We start from the raw sequence: 16,189 nt of genomic DNA, 5'->3' as shown, positions 1-16,189 counted from the left end.
GGACAGAGAGAGAGAGGGACAGAGAGAGGGACAGAGAGAGCGTTTGGCCAGGCAGCAGGAAGCCTAGTGGTTAGAGCTTTAGACCGGGCAGCAGGTAGTCTAGTGGTTAGAGTATTTGGCCAGTAACCGAAAGGTTGCAGGATTGAATCCCCGAGCTGACAAGGTACAAATCTGTCGTTCTGCCCCTGAACAAGGCAACCCACTGTTCACTGGTAGGCCATCATTGTAAATAAGAATTTGTTCTTAACTGACTTGCCTAGTTAAATAAAGGTTACGTTTAAAATATAAAGTTAATATAACTTATTAACTTTTCATTATTCCCAGACAGACTCCTCTGAAGGCAGGCAGGCAGCACACTCCTGAAAACTGCTCAGCAAAGCAAAGGCTCTTTTGAGAGTTACCAGATTTATATTAAAAAAGCTCATTTTCAGTGTCTGTGTCCAGTGTCTGTGTTTATTTGTTAAGTGGTTTTACTTTGGCAGATAATGTCACCCATTTAAATATATACATTTTATATAATTAACTAAATGTATGATGTTTTTGGTTTATGTCAGTTACATTATGCTATAAATGGTTATTTTATGGCTGTTAGCGATAAAATTAACTATAACACTTTATATTTTGTAATTCTGAGTAATTACTACTTTAGTAAGGATATCCACTGTATTCAGTACTGCTGCAGTTGCTAAATAATTCCAATAGATGGCAGCATAAAACAGTTCAGATTAGTTTAGGTCAAGTACGAGTGTCCAACTCAACAAGCCCCTCCAAAAGCTTGTTCCGTCTGCGAGCAGCGAGCACTCTGCCTTCTCCTACAAGAGAGGGGCATGTTGAGGTACATTTACTAACCGTGAGGGCTGCATGATGTAATTTATTGTCGGGCTGGAAGATGCATCGTCTTTTCTATTCCGAGGCTGTTTACTCCCAATATGACATATTAACATGATGTTATAATGCATGTTTACTAGGGTTGAGGTCAGCACATCTGACTAGTGGTTATTTGACCAGGGTTCAATACCTGCTATAGTTAATATTGTTTTGATCTCCCAAAATCAACACAGGACTAACAAGAGATATATAGCTAACTGTAAAGTAATGAGTGACCATTTTAGAAAATCATGGGACATATAGTCTTTGGTTGCATGCTATTTTATGTCAATCATATTGCTGCTTGTAGTCTATAACTGATGCTTTGTGGTCTTATGCTGCCATCTATTGGAAATATTTACCAATTAAAAGTTATTAATTCAGGTAAAGACATTGGTGAGGCAGCTGAGAAATAAAATGTATAGTTCTATGCTACCCTACCCTAGAATTAGGATCCAGGCTAAAATAGGTTATACGTAGGGTTAGTGTTTCTGTACAGCACTTTGTGACATCTGCTGATGTAAAAAGGGCTTCATAAATACATTTGATTGATTGTTAGGTTCAGGGTATTTAAAGAGAAAAACTGTATGGGTTTATATCTCTCTTGTTCCTCCCTGTGGTCTTCTGTGGATACTACATACCTCATTCACCACACTTGATAGACTCATAATCTGAGGTAGCAACTGAGTCAGAGCTACAAATCAATGATCTCCACCTATCCATTTGGTTTACAACTCAGTGAACCTGCGCAGCATTCTCTCTATTTGATGTCTACGAACCAACAGATTTCAATGATTATCATATTACCCAGCAGCCATTTAGAAACAACATATCTGTTTAAATCGGCCACATCTTGAAAAAGAGGACAGGGACATACGTTTTGTTTAGGTTTTAAACCTTTTTCTGAAATAAAATATGGTTAAACATGTTTAACGTTTGATGTCTTTGCACCAACCATCTGTTCTACTCACTAACACTGTAGGTCACTACAACGTGTAACCAGGTGAACAGTGAGCTTCCTCACCAAGTAGCTGTAACCTAGTTAATAATAAGTTACCTGAGGTAAACCTACAAGGTTAACGTGGGCTGGAAGAGAATTATTTCTAAACCATAGCAAACAGCTGGGACATATGCTAATATTATATATTATATATATCAATATTAGATCACTGGGCTCCTTGGCGGATAGTTTCATCAGAAAATATTTGTAAAAAATGTCCACACTATCTGTGCTAACAAACCCTGTGTACCACGCCTCCCCTGTTTAACCTTGAATTTAGTGAAGAAAACCACTTGGAAATTGACCAAAACCAACCAATTCTTTACGGATCTGTTTGTCCGTAATAAACAGAGGCAGATTAGACACCACTACTCTTGTCGAAATCAGCACCAACACCCCTCTCATAAATCATACTGGTAACTAGCCGGGCAACAAGACTCACCTTTTTCATTACCACAACCACCGCCTTGTTCATTCTGGATACAGTGTATATGTTCCTCTCCCACCTGTTCACCGACCATGATCAATAATTCCTCCACACCATTCTCCAGAACGCACCTGAAGAGACAGTGTTTCTTCTCCACTCGGTTGAGGACATCACACCTCCCAAACAAACTACCCTACTCCCCCCTCAACTCTAACCGATAAACAGTGGAAACCAATAAATAAACCCTTAACAACTAGAAAATACGCTAAAAGAATAGTAGACCTCCTCAGGAACCACAAAACCCTCACACAACACCTTCTTCTTCTATGATATAATGGCGGTCCTCAAACCAACGTTAAAGGTGCATGGCGCCACCTACTGTGCTGGAGTGTGTTCAATGACGGTTTACACCATTTCTAAATCCTCCTACCTAACTCAGTACTTCTGAGAAAATAAAAGAGTCCTAACTTCTAATAGACCCTCCCCCTTCCCCCAAATCCCTTCCAACCCCCCCCCCCAACCCCATCCAACCTCAATGACCCTACACTTCAATCTTTCCCTGTCTTCAACATCCTTACAACAATGTAACAACACATGCTCCACCGTTTCAATGACAATACCCTCCAGACACAAACCATTCACATGCTGCCAACCAGATGAAAGGACCAGTTCAATGTACAATGTCCAAAACACAATCGAGTAAACACCACCTCTTCCTTCCTAATCTGACCTTTGAACCTTGGTCCACCGACCTTTAGAGGACATTTAAATGCCGTCCCTTGTGATCAGAATCCCATCTCTTCTGCCACACATCTATCAAAATGTCTCTGATCTTACATTTGTCCTCACATCTACCCAGTGGAACATTAACATATATAATATCTTGTTTTAAAGCTCTTTTAGATAACTGGTCTACAATTTCATTCCCTTCCACACCTGAATGTGCTGGGACCCAGCAGAATCTCACAACTACACCCATTCTCTCATTTCTCCATAATAACATTGATACCTACAACTGTCCAACCAAAACCACTGTCTTGTCTACTAGTATATTCCCAACAGTCATCTAGAACAGTAGCAGTGGGATGCTCAACCTTACAGCCTTGCAACCCAATAAGATAATGACAATTTATTATGCTGTATATCCAAAGGCATCTCACCTGCCTCCACTAGTAAGACAAATACAGATGTTGATTTAAATGCACCAATACATATCCTTAAAGCTATATACTGGATTCGGTCCAGCTTAAGTCTTTGCTGCTGTTCCATAAACTATAAACCCGTAATCAATTGTTGTCCTGATCAGAGCTATATAAATATCCATCAACGATTGTCTGTCAGCAACCCATTCACAACCAGAGACCCACACAACCAACTACCACGAAAGTGATGGAATGAGAGAGAGAGACATCGTTACAACACTGTACATAGACATAATATAACGTTTCTTCTTCTTTGGAGTTTAACGGCGGTTGGCATCCAATATGTTGAATTATCGCCCCCAAATGGACAATAATACAAATCTACTTTACTTTGTCATACAAAATGGGAAAAGGAACATTGCATATTTTTTCAAATAAAAAAACATCCTTCCAACTAACCCAACACTTGTTTAAAAACCACTACCCCATTCCACTACTTTGACCCTATCTGCTCCTGCACCATGCCAACGACCTGGGAGGACGGGAAACCACCACTCAACACACCCTGTAACTCTTCTGAAGTCAAATCTCATTTGACCAAATACTTCTCTGGTTCTGAGCTCTTCTCCACACCTTCTACCTCACTTAACTCTCCCTCATTCATTTCCATTTCACCTCCAGAACTCAGTCTGGCGCACAGCTCTCTCTGTTTGCTCTTGAATTATAACATTTGAAATGTCTCTTTTCCTTTGAAACTGTTTACGATTAATTTCTGATTGTGTTTAGGATTAATGTTTACGATTCATTTCTGATAGTTTATTTCCCTTTTGTTTATTATCTATTTCCCCTGCTTTGGTAATTTAAACATATGTTTCCCATGACAGCACGTTAAGACCCGGGTTCATTTCCCGTCAGTTACATTAAGCAATCTATTCTCTGAAAGGGGTTCAGACAGCCTGTTCCCAACAGTGGGGTCAGTGGGATTGGAGAGGGGCCCCTCTCCCTCTCTCTCTCTCTGACTAGAGGAGAGAAGTGAAATTGTGTGTCTCCTCTGGTCAACAATACTCACCTTGAGAGAATCCACATCCTGTTCGAGCTCCTTCCGCTCCTTCTCTCTCTCCTGGAATCTCTGCTGGGCCTCCTGCTGACTCATCCCCAGCTGCCTCTGTGGAGAATCACTCTTCAATGAGCTTTCAAGTTTTATTTGTCCAGTAGATCAATAGTATAGTAATGTGATATAGGGCCCATAGAGAGGAAGGTCTACAATCCTGAGGAAGTCCTTTTCCAATATTATATTATGTTGCTATGTGAATGATTATAGTTTTTATGGGAGGTGTACATTTTATTTATTTATTTTATTTCACCTTTATTTAACCAGGTAGGCAAGTTGAGAACAAGTTCTCATTTACAATTGCGACCTGGCCAAGATAAAGCAAAGCAGTTTGACAACATACAACAACACAGAGTTACACATGGAGTAAAACAAACATACAGTAAATAATATAGTAGAAAATAAGTCTATATACAAAGTGAGCAAATGAGGTGAGATAAGGGAGGTAAAGGCAATAAATAGGCCATGGTGGCGAAGTAAATAAAATATAGCAAGTAAAACACTGGAATGGTAGATTTGCAGTGGAAGAAAGTACGAAGTAGAAATAGAAATAATGGGGTGCAAAGGAGCAAAATAAATAAAATAAATAAATACAGTAGTGGAAGAGGTAGTAGTTTGGGCTAAATTATAGATGGGCTAAGTACAGGTGCAGTAATCTGTGAGCTGCTCTGACAGCTGGTGCTTAAAGCTAGTGAGGGAGATAAGTGTTTCCAGTTTTAGAGATTTTTGTAGTTCGATCCAGTCATTGGCAGCAGAGAACTGAAAGGAGAGGCGACCAAAGCAGGAATTGGCTTTGGGGGTGACCAGTGAGATATACCTGCTGGAGCGCGTGCTACAGGTGGGTGCTGCTATGGTGACCAGAGAGATATACCTGCTGGAGCGCGTGCTACAGGTGGGTGCTGCTATGGTGACCAGTGAGCTGAGATAAGGCGGGGCTTTACCTAGCAGAGACTTGTAGACCTGAAGCCAGTGGGTTTGGCGACGAGTATGAAGTGAGGGCCAACCAACGAGAGCGTACAGGTTGCAATGGTGGGTAGTATATGGGGCTTTGGTGACAAAACAGATGGCACTGTGATAGACTGCATCCAATTTGTAATGTAGAGTGTTGGAGGCTATTTTATAAATGACATCGCCGAAGTCGAGGATCGGTAGGATGGTCAGTTTTACGAGGGTATGTTTGGCAGCATGAGTGATGCTTTGTTGTAAAATAGGAAGCCGATTCTAGATTTAATTTTGGATTGGAGATGATTGATGTGAGTCTGGAAAGAGAGTTTACTGTCTAACCAGACACCTAGGTATTTGTAGTTGTCCACATATTCTAAGTCAGAACCATCCAGGGTAGTGATGTTGGACGGGTGGGCAGGTGCGGGCAGTGATCGGCTGAAGAGCATGCATTTAGTTTTACTTGCATTTAAGAGCAGTTGGAGGCCACGGAAGGAGAGTTGTATGGCATTGAAGCTCGTCTGGAGGTTAGTTAACAAAGTGTACAAAGAAGGGCCAGAAGTATACAGAATTGTGTCGTCTGCATGGAGGTGGATCAGAGAATCACCAGCTGCAAGAGAGACATCATTGATGTATACAGAGAAGAGAGTCGGCCCGAGAATTGAACCCTGTGGCACCCCCATAGTGGCTGCCAGAGGTCCAGACAACAGGCCCTCCGATTTTACATACTGAACTCTATCAGAGAAGTAGTTGGTGAACCAGGCGAAGCAGTCATTTGAGAAACCAAGAGTTTAGAAAGGCAGGGTAGGATAGATATAGGTCTGTAGCAGTTTGGGTAAAGAGTGTCCCCTCCTTTAAAGAGGGGGATGACAGCAGCTGCTTTGCAATCTTTGGGAATCTCAGACGGCACGAAAGAGAGGTTGAACAGGCTAGTAATAGGGGTTGCAATAATTTCGGCAGATCATTTTAGAAAGAGAGGGTCCAGATTGTCTAGCCCGGCTGATTTGTAGGGGTCCAGATTTTGCAGCTCTTTCAGAACATCAGCTATCTGGATTTGGGGAAGGAGAAATGGGGGAGGCTTGGGCGAGTTGCTGTGGGGAGTGCAGGGCTGTTGACCGGGGTAGGGGTAGCCAGGTGGAAAGCATGGCCAGCCGTAGAAAAATGCTTATTGAAATTGTCATTTATAATGGATTTATCGGTGGTGACAGTGTTTCCTAGCCTCAGTGCAGTGGGCAGATGGGAGGAGGTGCTATTATTCTCCATGGACTTTAGTGTCCCAGAACTTTTTGGAGTTTCTGCTTGAAAAAGCTAGCTTTAGCTTTCCTAACTGCCTGTGTATATTGGTTCCTAACTTCCCTGAAAAGTAGCATATCGCGGGGGCTGTTCGATGCTAATGCAGAACGCCACAGGATGTTTTTGTGTTGGTTAAGGGCAGTCAGGTCTGGAGAGAACCACGGGCTGTATCTGTTCCTGGTTATACATTTTTTGAACGGGGCATGCTTATTTAAGATGGTGAGGAAAGCACTTTTAAAGAATAAACAGGCATCCTCTACTGACGGAATGAGGTCAATATCCTTCCAGGATACCCGGGCCAGGTCGATTAGAAAGGCCTGCTCGCTGAAGTGTTTTAGGGAGCGTTTGACAGTGATGAGGGGTGGTCGTTTGTCCGCAGACCCATTACGGATGTAGGCAATGAGGCAGTGATCGCTGAGATCTTGGTTGAAAATAGCAGAGGTGTATTTAGAGGGCAAGTTGGTTAGGATGATATCTATGAGGGTGCCCGTGTTTACAGATTTGGGGTTATATCTGGTGGGTTCATGAAGGACAACTTGTTCAATAAATTAATGAAAGAAAATGAATGTTCACATTTCACTGAGAAGTTATTACAAAAAGATTGTGCAGAATATGTTTTTGAAAAAAAAAAAGGAAAAGCCGTTCCATAAATTTCGGACAGTACTCCTGTTTATTTTTCCAGGTTCCCCAAGAGGTGGCAGGTGCTGGTGGAAGTCATCCCAAAAATTTAAGGAATCCATTGTCATTGCTGTACCGCAACTAAAGCAGTGATGTCAAAATTATTATTTATACAAAGAAGTTTTTCTTGATTTCCAAAGATTATATCAGTGAGAGAAAGACAGAAATCTAGGTTCTTCGATACCTTATTATCTAATGTACTATATGGAACATGATTTAAATGTTTTCCTTTAATTACAATATCAGATACGTTAAGTTTGCCTTCCTGAATAGCAAGCTCAATATCTTTATCATTAATTCTGAGCTCAGTTTTAATATAGAAATCATTCCTATCTATTAAAGAAATATAACACCCTGATATTATATAAATCGGGTCCGTTATATTTTTTATTTTTTCCTTATTTTTCCAGAAATACACAATTACGTTGACATAATCATACAAACTGTTGATGTAAATCACATAGTTACTTTCTTGAAATTTGTTATTTTGTTTTAGGAAAATAATTTTTTTAAATACAGTATTTTCATTAAACTGACCGATAAAGTCTCAAATGTGTATACAATTTTCTTTCGAGAAATCCTGGTAAAAAATTGTTTTAGCTATATTAATTGTTATTTGTTTATTTTGTATACCGTACTTCATTATCATAATTATACATTTTTCATGGCCGTTATCCTCAACTTTTACTTTAATGCCAAAATGTTTCTTTTCATCGTCATTATCCTGAAAAAAAATGAATAAAAAAACCAGAACAGAATTTGTTTAACCTTGTTTTTACATTAAACACAAAGAGGAAGTGAGTGACATGATTTTCAATCATACGACGACAAACAAAAGCAGTATCTTTAACAGCATCGTTTCTAGACAGAAAACAGATGTTCATGATGTTTTGATTATCAGACTATTAGAATTAGAATATAGGTTAACAAACTTACCTCTTCAGTTAACTTTCATTAAAAAAAAATCCAAATTAGTTTTTAAATAATCTTACCTCCATTTTATGTTCCACCTCCGCAAATGTAAGTATTAATGTTGTAGATGTGACTACTGAAAATGAAAATCTTTGAACACCAGTTTATGTCAAAAATTGCCATAAACTGATGTTCACTTGGGAGTACTGTTGAGTATTTATCAGCTTAATCAGGTGATCAAACAGGATGTGGGTGTGTCGTGTGTGGATGCGTGTTCCATCTTGCCAATTTCCTGATAGAGCAAAATGTATTTGTAAAGTCACTACACATTAACGTAAAAGATTAGGCATTAAAATAATTGAAGAGCACTATTTCAATCTTCAGGATCACTTTCCTCTCTTCAAACAGGAATAACAACATACTGTTTGATAACCCACGACAGACAGACAGACAGACAGACAGACAGACAGACAGACAGACAGACAGACAGACAGACAGACAGACAGACAGACAGACAGACAGACAGACAGACAGACAGACAGACAGACAGACAGACAGACAGACAGACTTACCAATTTTAAGTAACAGTGACAGGAAATGAGAATTACATCTGCCTGCTATTTCTGAGATTACAGGTGTTTGCACAATGGCCTACCCATTTCATATAAAATGCCTTCAGAAAGTATTCACACACCTTGAATTTTTCCACATTTTGTTGTCTTACAAACTGAATTTGAAACTTTTTTAATAAATTAAATTAATCAATCAAATGTTCACATTTCAAAGAGAATTGATTTCAGAACAATGTTGCGGGAAATGTTATTGAAAAAAAGCATGAGTTGTTTTGTACATTTGGGAAAGTACTCGGGTTTATTTCCCAGGTTCCCCAGATAGAGGTGGCAGGTGCTGGTTGAAGTCTCTCCAACTATGTCAGGAATCCATTGTCATTGTGGTACCAGCTGCTTGACGACCGCGCAACAGGCAGTTCTGGGAAACAGATGAACATTTCTGAGAAGTCAAACCCTTAACTTGACATACTGTCTTTATGATTGATTGGTTATGTACAAGCTATGCTATGCAGATGCAGCATTCAGTGGGCTGAATAAACTTGGTTTGAGCTTTTCTCTGCATCCGTTTGAGTTCATACTCTGTTCACAACCTAACACCTTGCTTCTATGTATTTACTCTAATGCCTAAATGTTCTTATTCATCTTCAGAATTAGAATCACATTAACCTTGTTTTCACATTAAACTAACATAAAGAAAAGGGTGGTGACATGTTCTAATCTTCCCATGCAGTCACATGATGACAAACACAAGCAGTATCTGTAACAGCACCGTTTCTAGACAGACAACAGAGGATGTTCATGATGTTTTGATAAACAGACTATTAGAATTTGAATATAGGTTAACATAAACATTACCTCTTCAGTTAACTTTCATAATAAATGCTCAAAATGAGTTTTGAAAGAATCTTCACCTCCACAAATAAAGTATTGAAAACACTTGAGAAGCGGTCATTGTGAACAGATTACATTTGTGAAATGACCTCATTTGGGATCTGGTGTTACACTAAAAGGGCATTATCCTCTACGGGATCGGTATCCCCCCGCGAGACGGTTGAGCTAACGTAGGCTAATGTGATTATTAATACGTTTTCAAGTTTAACTGTGCACTCTCCTCAAACAATAGCATGGTATTCTTTCACTATAATAGCTACTGTAAATCAGACAGTGCAGTTAGGTTAAAAATAATTTAAGCTTTCTGCCCGTATCATATATGTCTATGTCCTGGGAATATGTTCTTGTTACTTACAACCTCATGCTAATCACATTAGCCTACGTTAGCTCAACCGTCTCGTGGGGGGGATACTGATCCCGTAGAGATAATGCTCTTTTAGTGTAACACCAGATCGCAAATGAGTGCATTTCACAAATTTAATCTGATCACAATGACAGCTTCTCAAGTGTTTTTAATACTTCATTTGTGGAGGTGAAGATTCTTTCAAAACCCATTTTGAGCATTTATTATGAAAGTTAACTGAAGAGGTAAAGTTTATGTTAACCTATATTCTAATAGTCTGTTTATCAAAACATCATGAACATCCTCTGTTGTCTGTCTAGAAACGGTGCTGTTACAGATACTCCTTGTGTTTGTCATCATGTGACTGCATGGGAAGATTAGAACATGTCACCACCCTTTCCTTTATGTTAGTTTAATGTGAAAACAAGGTTAATGTAATTCTAATTCTGTAGGTGAATAATAACATTTAGGCATTAGAGTAAATACATTGAAGGAAGGTGTTAGGTTGTGAACAGATTATGAACTCAAACGGATGCAGAGAAAAGCTCAAACCAAGTTTATTCAGCCCACTGAATGCTGCATCTGCATAGCATAGCTTGTACATAACCAATCAATCATAAAGACAGTATGTCAAGTAAATGGTGTGACTTCTCAGAAATGTTCATCTGTTTCCTAGAACTGCCTGTTGGGCAGTTGTTGAGCGGCTGGTATCACCATCCCCCCATTATCCCCCACGTTGTTCCACCTCCGCCTCTGGGAGGAACCAGGCGGGGCCACAGAGCAGGTAAGTACAGATTCTTCTCCAGTGACGACAACGCCAACGTGATACTACCTCTGTTACACTGAACACATATCCTAGATCTAGAGGAATTTGATTTGCAAATGTGATTGGGGTGATGTGTGTTCCAACTTCCACTTCCAACAAGGAACACAACTGCTTAACAAATTGCATTGGTGTCAACCATACTTTTCTTCAGTCTAATCCAGCTGAACCCAGTTTTACCTGTTGTAAAAAAAATGTATCATTACAAACTGTGTCTAAAATTTCCTGACATATATTTGAGGCTTTAACAGTTGGTATTAAATCAATATTTCTGATGTTTTCTTGTTTTGTTTGTTCATCATGTTTTGACCTCCAGACTCCCCCGTCTCATCCCACCAACTCTGTCAGTCCACCAGGCCCCAAAATGCAGCCTCCACACCACTGCAGTAACAGCCACATCTTCCCATCACAAAGCTTCAGTACTATCTCATTGTGTTGTAAGTCCTGTACAGCACTTGGTATTCATCACTGTTGAGACAATGTTACAGCTGATAACATGTAATGACATTTCCAACCTAATCAACCCCCTCTGATTCTTCTCATTCAGGAAGTACCATCCAGGATCCTGTGGCAACGTCAATGTGAAACCGCATTGACCCGTGATCACCACCAACCAGGGCTCCACAGCGGTATCCTTGGACACCCAGTGAAACAGCATTGACCAGTGATCACCACCAACCAGGGCTCCACAGCGGTATCCTTGGACACCCAGTGAAACAGCATTGACCAGTGATCACCACCAACCAGGGCTCCACAGCGGTATCCTTGGACACCCAGTGAAACAGCATTGACCCGTGTTCACCACCAACCAGGGCTCCACAGCGGTATCCTTCGATGCCCAGGCTTCGCTCAATATCAACTAAAGGAGATTTGGAAGGATCCCAGTGAGCAAAATTGACATTTTTTGTTGTCGTTCAAATGTATTTTCAACGTCTTTTGATCATAGGGATGACCTCCCGAGAGAGCACACCAGGCAGCAAACAGCACTTTGATGTGATTGGCTGGTCAGCAGGAAGTATTATCTGGCTAAACAGAAGGGATGATGGATCTGACAGAGAACGTTTTTTATGGAATGATGTCAGGTTAATACAGTAAATAAAACAGGTGAAATGTACAGAATGACTTGATTGATCAATTAATAACACACCAAACTGTTGTTTTAATACATGGAAGAATTTGATTAGTCAAGGTACAATACACAAAAACATTTATGGAATGACTAGACTAGTCAAAGTATATGGAATAACTTGAGCAGTAAATGCATGATACTGACTTGGACTTTCAACATGAAACAGTCATTAGTTTTTTATCAGTCCTTCCTCTGGTGACACATTGGCCCCTTGTCAGTGGCACTAGGAGTGAAGGGCCCGACAGGCATACTGCAAATTATAATGTAATAACCAAAAATTACTGTAATAACTCATTATGTAATATCCTGAATGAGTGCATTTCACAAATTTAATCTGTTCACTTTGATATGTTATCAAGTCTGTTCAATACTTCAAATTGTGAAGGTTGAGCACAAAATGGGGGTAAGATTCTTTTAAAACTCACTTTGAGCGTTTATAATGAAAGTGAACTAAAGAGGTGAAGTTTATTTTAACCTATATTCTATTTACAAAAGTCTGTTTATCAAACGATCATGAACATCCTCTGTTGTCTGCCTTGAAACGGTGCTGTTAAAGATACTGCTTGTGTTTATCATATAAATGCACGAGAAGATTAAAAACATGTCACCGAGGCAGGGTGACAATGGTAGATAGCTAGCCGTAAACTGGTAGACAGTGTCCTTCGTCCCGCCGGTCAGACACAGTTTTTCTGTAGGTCTATTACAGAATGTGAGTGCAGATGTTTGGCAGGCAGAAGCGAAGGACACTCTCTGCTAGCTAGCTAACTAGCATAATAGCTAGCTAGTGGGAGGCGGGTGTGACAGGTAGACAGTGTCCTTCGCCCCCTCCTGTTGGGCACGGTTTTCTCTGATACACAGCAGTAGGGAGGCAGGGGTGACACCATGTGCTTGCTAACTAGCAAGCTAGCACAAAGTTTAGCTAACTAGCAAGCTAGCTGGTTAGCTAGAACATGATGTTGCCCCAGCCTCCCACCTGCTGTGCCATCGGGAAGCGGGAGTGACCAGTAGACAGTGTCCTCTGCCCCGCCTGTCAGGCACTGTTTTCCCACAGTCCTGTTAATGACAGTGACGGCAGGTATTCGGCAGGCGGTCGCGAAGGACACTGTATAAAAATAACTCAGATAATACTTTTATTACCCTTTTGACCCACATTCAAATGTCTCACAAGCAAAAGTCGTACTTTTCTCTGAGTTGTAAAAGCAAGCAGAGCAGAAACCAGCTACTCTTTAGTTGACTGATGTAGCTGGCAAGGTAACTGATGTTTGACTCAACAGAAAAAAAACTAGACTAGTGTTTATTCCCACTGTTGAAACTGACATTTAACCTTAGCTAATGTTTCATCTCGTCTCGATTGTTACAAACAACACAATTAAGCAAACAAAAAAACAAAATAGGTTGGAGGCATTGAAAACGTCCACCATCTCAAACTGACATGTAATGTTAGTGTTGTAATGTTTTATCCAGTGTCGACTGATGTGAATGAACTAGCTAGCTAGTAGCTAAAATAGCCAGTTCAGCTCAAGCATCCAGCCTTAGCCTCTAGCTATCTGTCAGATAGGGCAGCAGGTAGCCTAGAGCGTTGGGTCAGTAAACGAAAGGTCTCCGGATCTAATCCCCAAACAAATTATGTGAAAAGTCTGTCAATGTGCCCTTGAACAAGACACTTAACCCTAGCTCTGGATAAGACTGTCTGCTAAATGATGTAAATAGTGCTGTAACAATAGCAACATCATATTGCTATCTAACAGCTGTTGTGTGTATGGAAATATTTTGTAGCCTTTGTTTTCAACAGAAGTAATTTAACTTGGCTGGCTTTCCGCAGTTGGTGTACTGTCAGAGCCAGAGCTAGCCGAAAAAGTTGTCTGAAGCTGTTATTTTTGCCTCAATCACACTATATCTGAATCGGGCCCGTCGCCATGAGGGGCTAAAGGGGGATTAGCCGACGCATTTCAAACTTAATTTTTTGTTTTATGACCCTGTATAAAAATATCAAAAAACAATAATCAAAAAAACTCTGATAATACTTGTATTTTTTATTTCACCTTTATTTAACCAGGTAGGCAAGTTGAGAACAAGTTCTCATTTGCAACTGCAACCTGGCTAAGATAAAGCAAAGCAGTTCGACACATATAACATCACAGAGTTACACATGGAATAAACAAACAAACAGTCAATAATACAGTAGAAAAAAAAGAAAAAAAGTCTATATACAGTGTGTGCAAATGAGGTAGGATAACGGAGGTAAGGCAATAAATAGGCCATGGTGGCAAAGTAATTACAATATAGCAATTAAACAATGGAATGGTAGATGTGCAGAAGATGAATGTGCAAGTAGAGATACTGGGATGCGGGGCTTGATACAGGGCTTTACCTAGCAGAGACTTGTTGATGACCTGGAGCCATTGGGTTTCGCGTCGAGTATGAAGCGAGGGCCAGCCAATGAATGTGTACAGGTTGCAATGGTGGGTAGTATATGAGGCTTTTGTGACAAAACGGATGGCACTGTGATAAACTGCATCCAATTTGTTGAATAGAATGTTGGAGGCTATTTTATAAATGACATCGCCGAAGTCGAGGATCGGTAGGATGGTCAGTTTTACGAGGGTATGTTTGGCAGCATGAGTGAAGGATGCTTTGTTGCGAAATAGGACGCCGATTCTAGATTTAATTTGGGATTGGAGATGCTTATTGTGAGTCTGGAAGAAGAGTTTACAGTCTAACCAGACACCTAGGTATTTGTAGTTGTCCACATATTCTAAGTCAGAACCATCCAGGGTAGTGATGTTGGACGGGCAGGCAGGTACGGGCAGTGATCAGTTGAAGAGCATGCATTTAGTTTTACTTGCATTTAAGAGCAGTTGGAGGCCACGGAAGGAGAGTTGTATGGCACTGAAGCTCGTCTGGAGGTTAGTTAATAACACAGTGTCCAAAGAAGGGCCAGAAGTACACAGAATGGTGTCGTCTGCGCAGAGGTGGATCAGAGAATCACCAGCAGCAAGAGCGACATCATTGATGTATACTGAGAAGACAGTCAGCCCGAGAATTGAACCCTGTGGCACCCCCATAGAGACTGCCAGAGATCCGGACAACAGGCCCTCTGATTTGACACACTGAACTCTGTCAGAGAAGTAGTTGTTGAACCAGGCAAGGGAATCATTTGAGAAACCAAGGCTGTTGAGTCTGTCAACAAGAATGTGGTGATTGACAGAGTCGAAAGCCTTGGCCAGGTCGATGAATATGGCTGCACAGTAATGTCTCTTATCGATGGCAGTTTTGATATCGTTTAGGACCTTGAGCGTGGCTGAGGTGCACCCATGACCAGCTCTGAAACCGGATTGCATAGCGGAGATAGTATGGTGGGATTCGAAATGGTCGGTAATCTGTTTGTTGACTTGGCTTTCGAAGACAGAAAGGCAGGGTAGGATAGTCTGTAGCAGTTTGGGTCTAGAGTGTTTCCCCCTTTGAAGAGGGGAATGATCGTGGCAGCTTTCCAATCTTTAGGGATCTCAGACGATATAAAAGAGAGGTTGAACAGGCTAGTAATAGGGGTTGCAACAATTTCAGCAGATCATTTTAGAAAAAGAGGATACAGATTGTCTAGCCCGGCTGATTTGTAGGGATCCAGATATTGCAGCTCTTTCAGAACATCAGCTATCTGGATTTGGGTGAAGGAGAAATGGGGGAGGCTTGGGCGAGTTGCTGTGGGGAGTGCAGGGTTGTTGACTGGGGTAGGGGTAGCCAGGTGGAAAGCATGGCCAGCCGTAGAGAAATGCTTATTGAAATTCTCAATTATAGTGGATTTATTGTTGGTGACAGTGTTTCCTAGCCTCAGTGCAGTGAGCAGCTGGGAGGAAGTGCTCTTATTTTCCATGGACTTTAGTGTCCCAGAACTTTTAGTTTGTGCTACAGGATGCACATTTCTGCTTGAAAAAGCTAGCCTTAGCTTTCCTAACTGCCTGTGTATATTGGTTCCTAACTTCCCTGAAAAGTTGCATATCACAGGGGCTATTTGATGCTAATGCAGAACGCCACAGGATGTTTTTGTGCTGGTTAAGGGCAGTC

General features: G+C 40.7%; 1 protein-coding gene and 2 long non-coding RNA genes across 3 annotated transcripts in view; 2 read left to right on the top strand and 1 right to left on the bottom strand.

Annotated features, from left to right (window-relative positions):
* Nucleotides 1-16,189, top strand: part of LOC115191445 (E3 ubiquitin/ISG15 ligase TRIM25-like) — a 144,723-nt gene that overhangs the window by 57,285 nt on the left and 71,249 nt on the right. The window lies entirely within an intron of this gene.
* Nucleotides 2,859-8,592, bottom strand: LOC115191490 (uncharacterized). The gene is made up of 2 exons (XR_003877695.1): nucleotides 8,453-8,592; nucleotides 2,859-4,601 (listed from the first exon to the last, which is right to left on the bottom strand). It is a non-coding gene; the product is annotated as an uncharacterized LOC115191490 (long non-coding RNA).
* LOC115191473 (uncharacterized) lies at nucleotides 10,894-12,112 on the top strand. The gene is made up of 3 exons (XR_003877676.1): nucleotides 10,894-10,959; nucleotides 11,315-11,435; nucleotides 11,546-12,112. It is a non-coding gene; the product is annotated as an uncharacterized LOC115191473 (long non-coding RNA).

Source organism: Salmo trutta, chromosome 4, assembly GCF_901001165.1.
Source record: "Salmo trutta chromosome 4, fSalTru1.1, whole genome shotgun sequence".
Taxonomy (NCBI): Eukaryota; Metazoa; Chordata; class Actinopteri; order Salmoniformes; family Salmonidae; genus Salmo; species Salmo trutta.
Note: the sequence above shows the minus strand (reverse complement) of the source record. Positions and strands in the feature narration are given on the sequence as shown.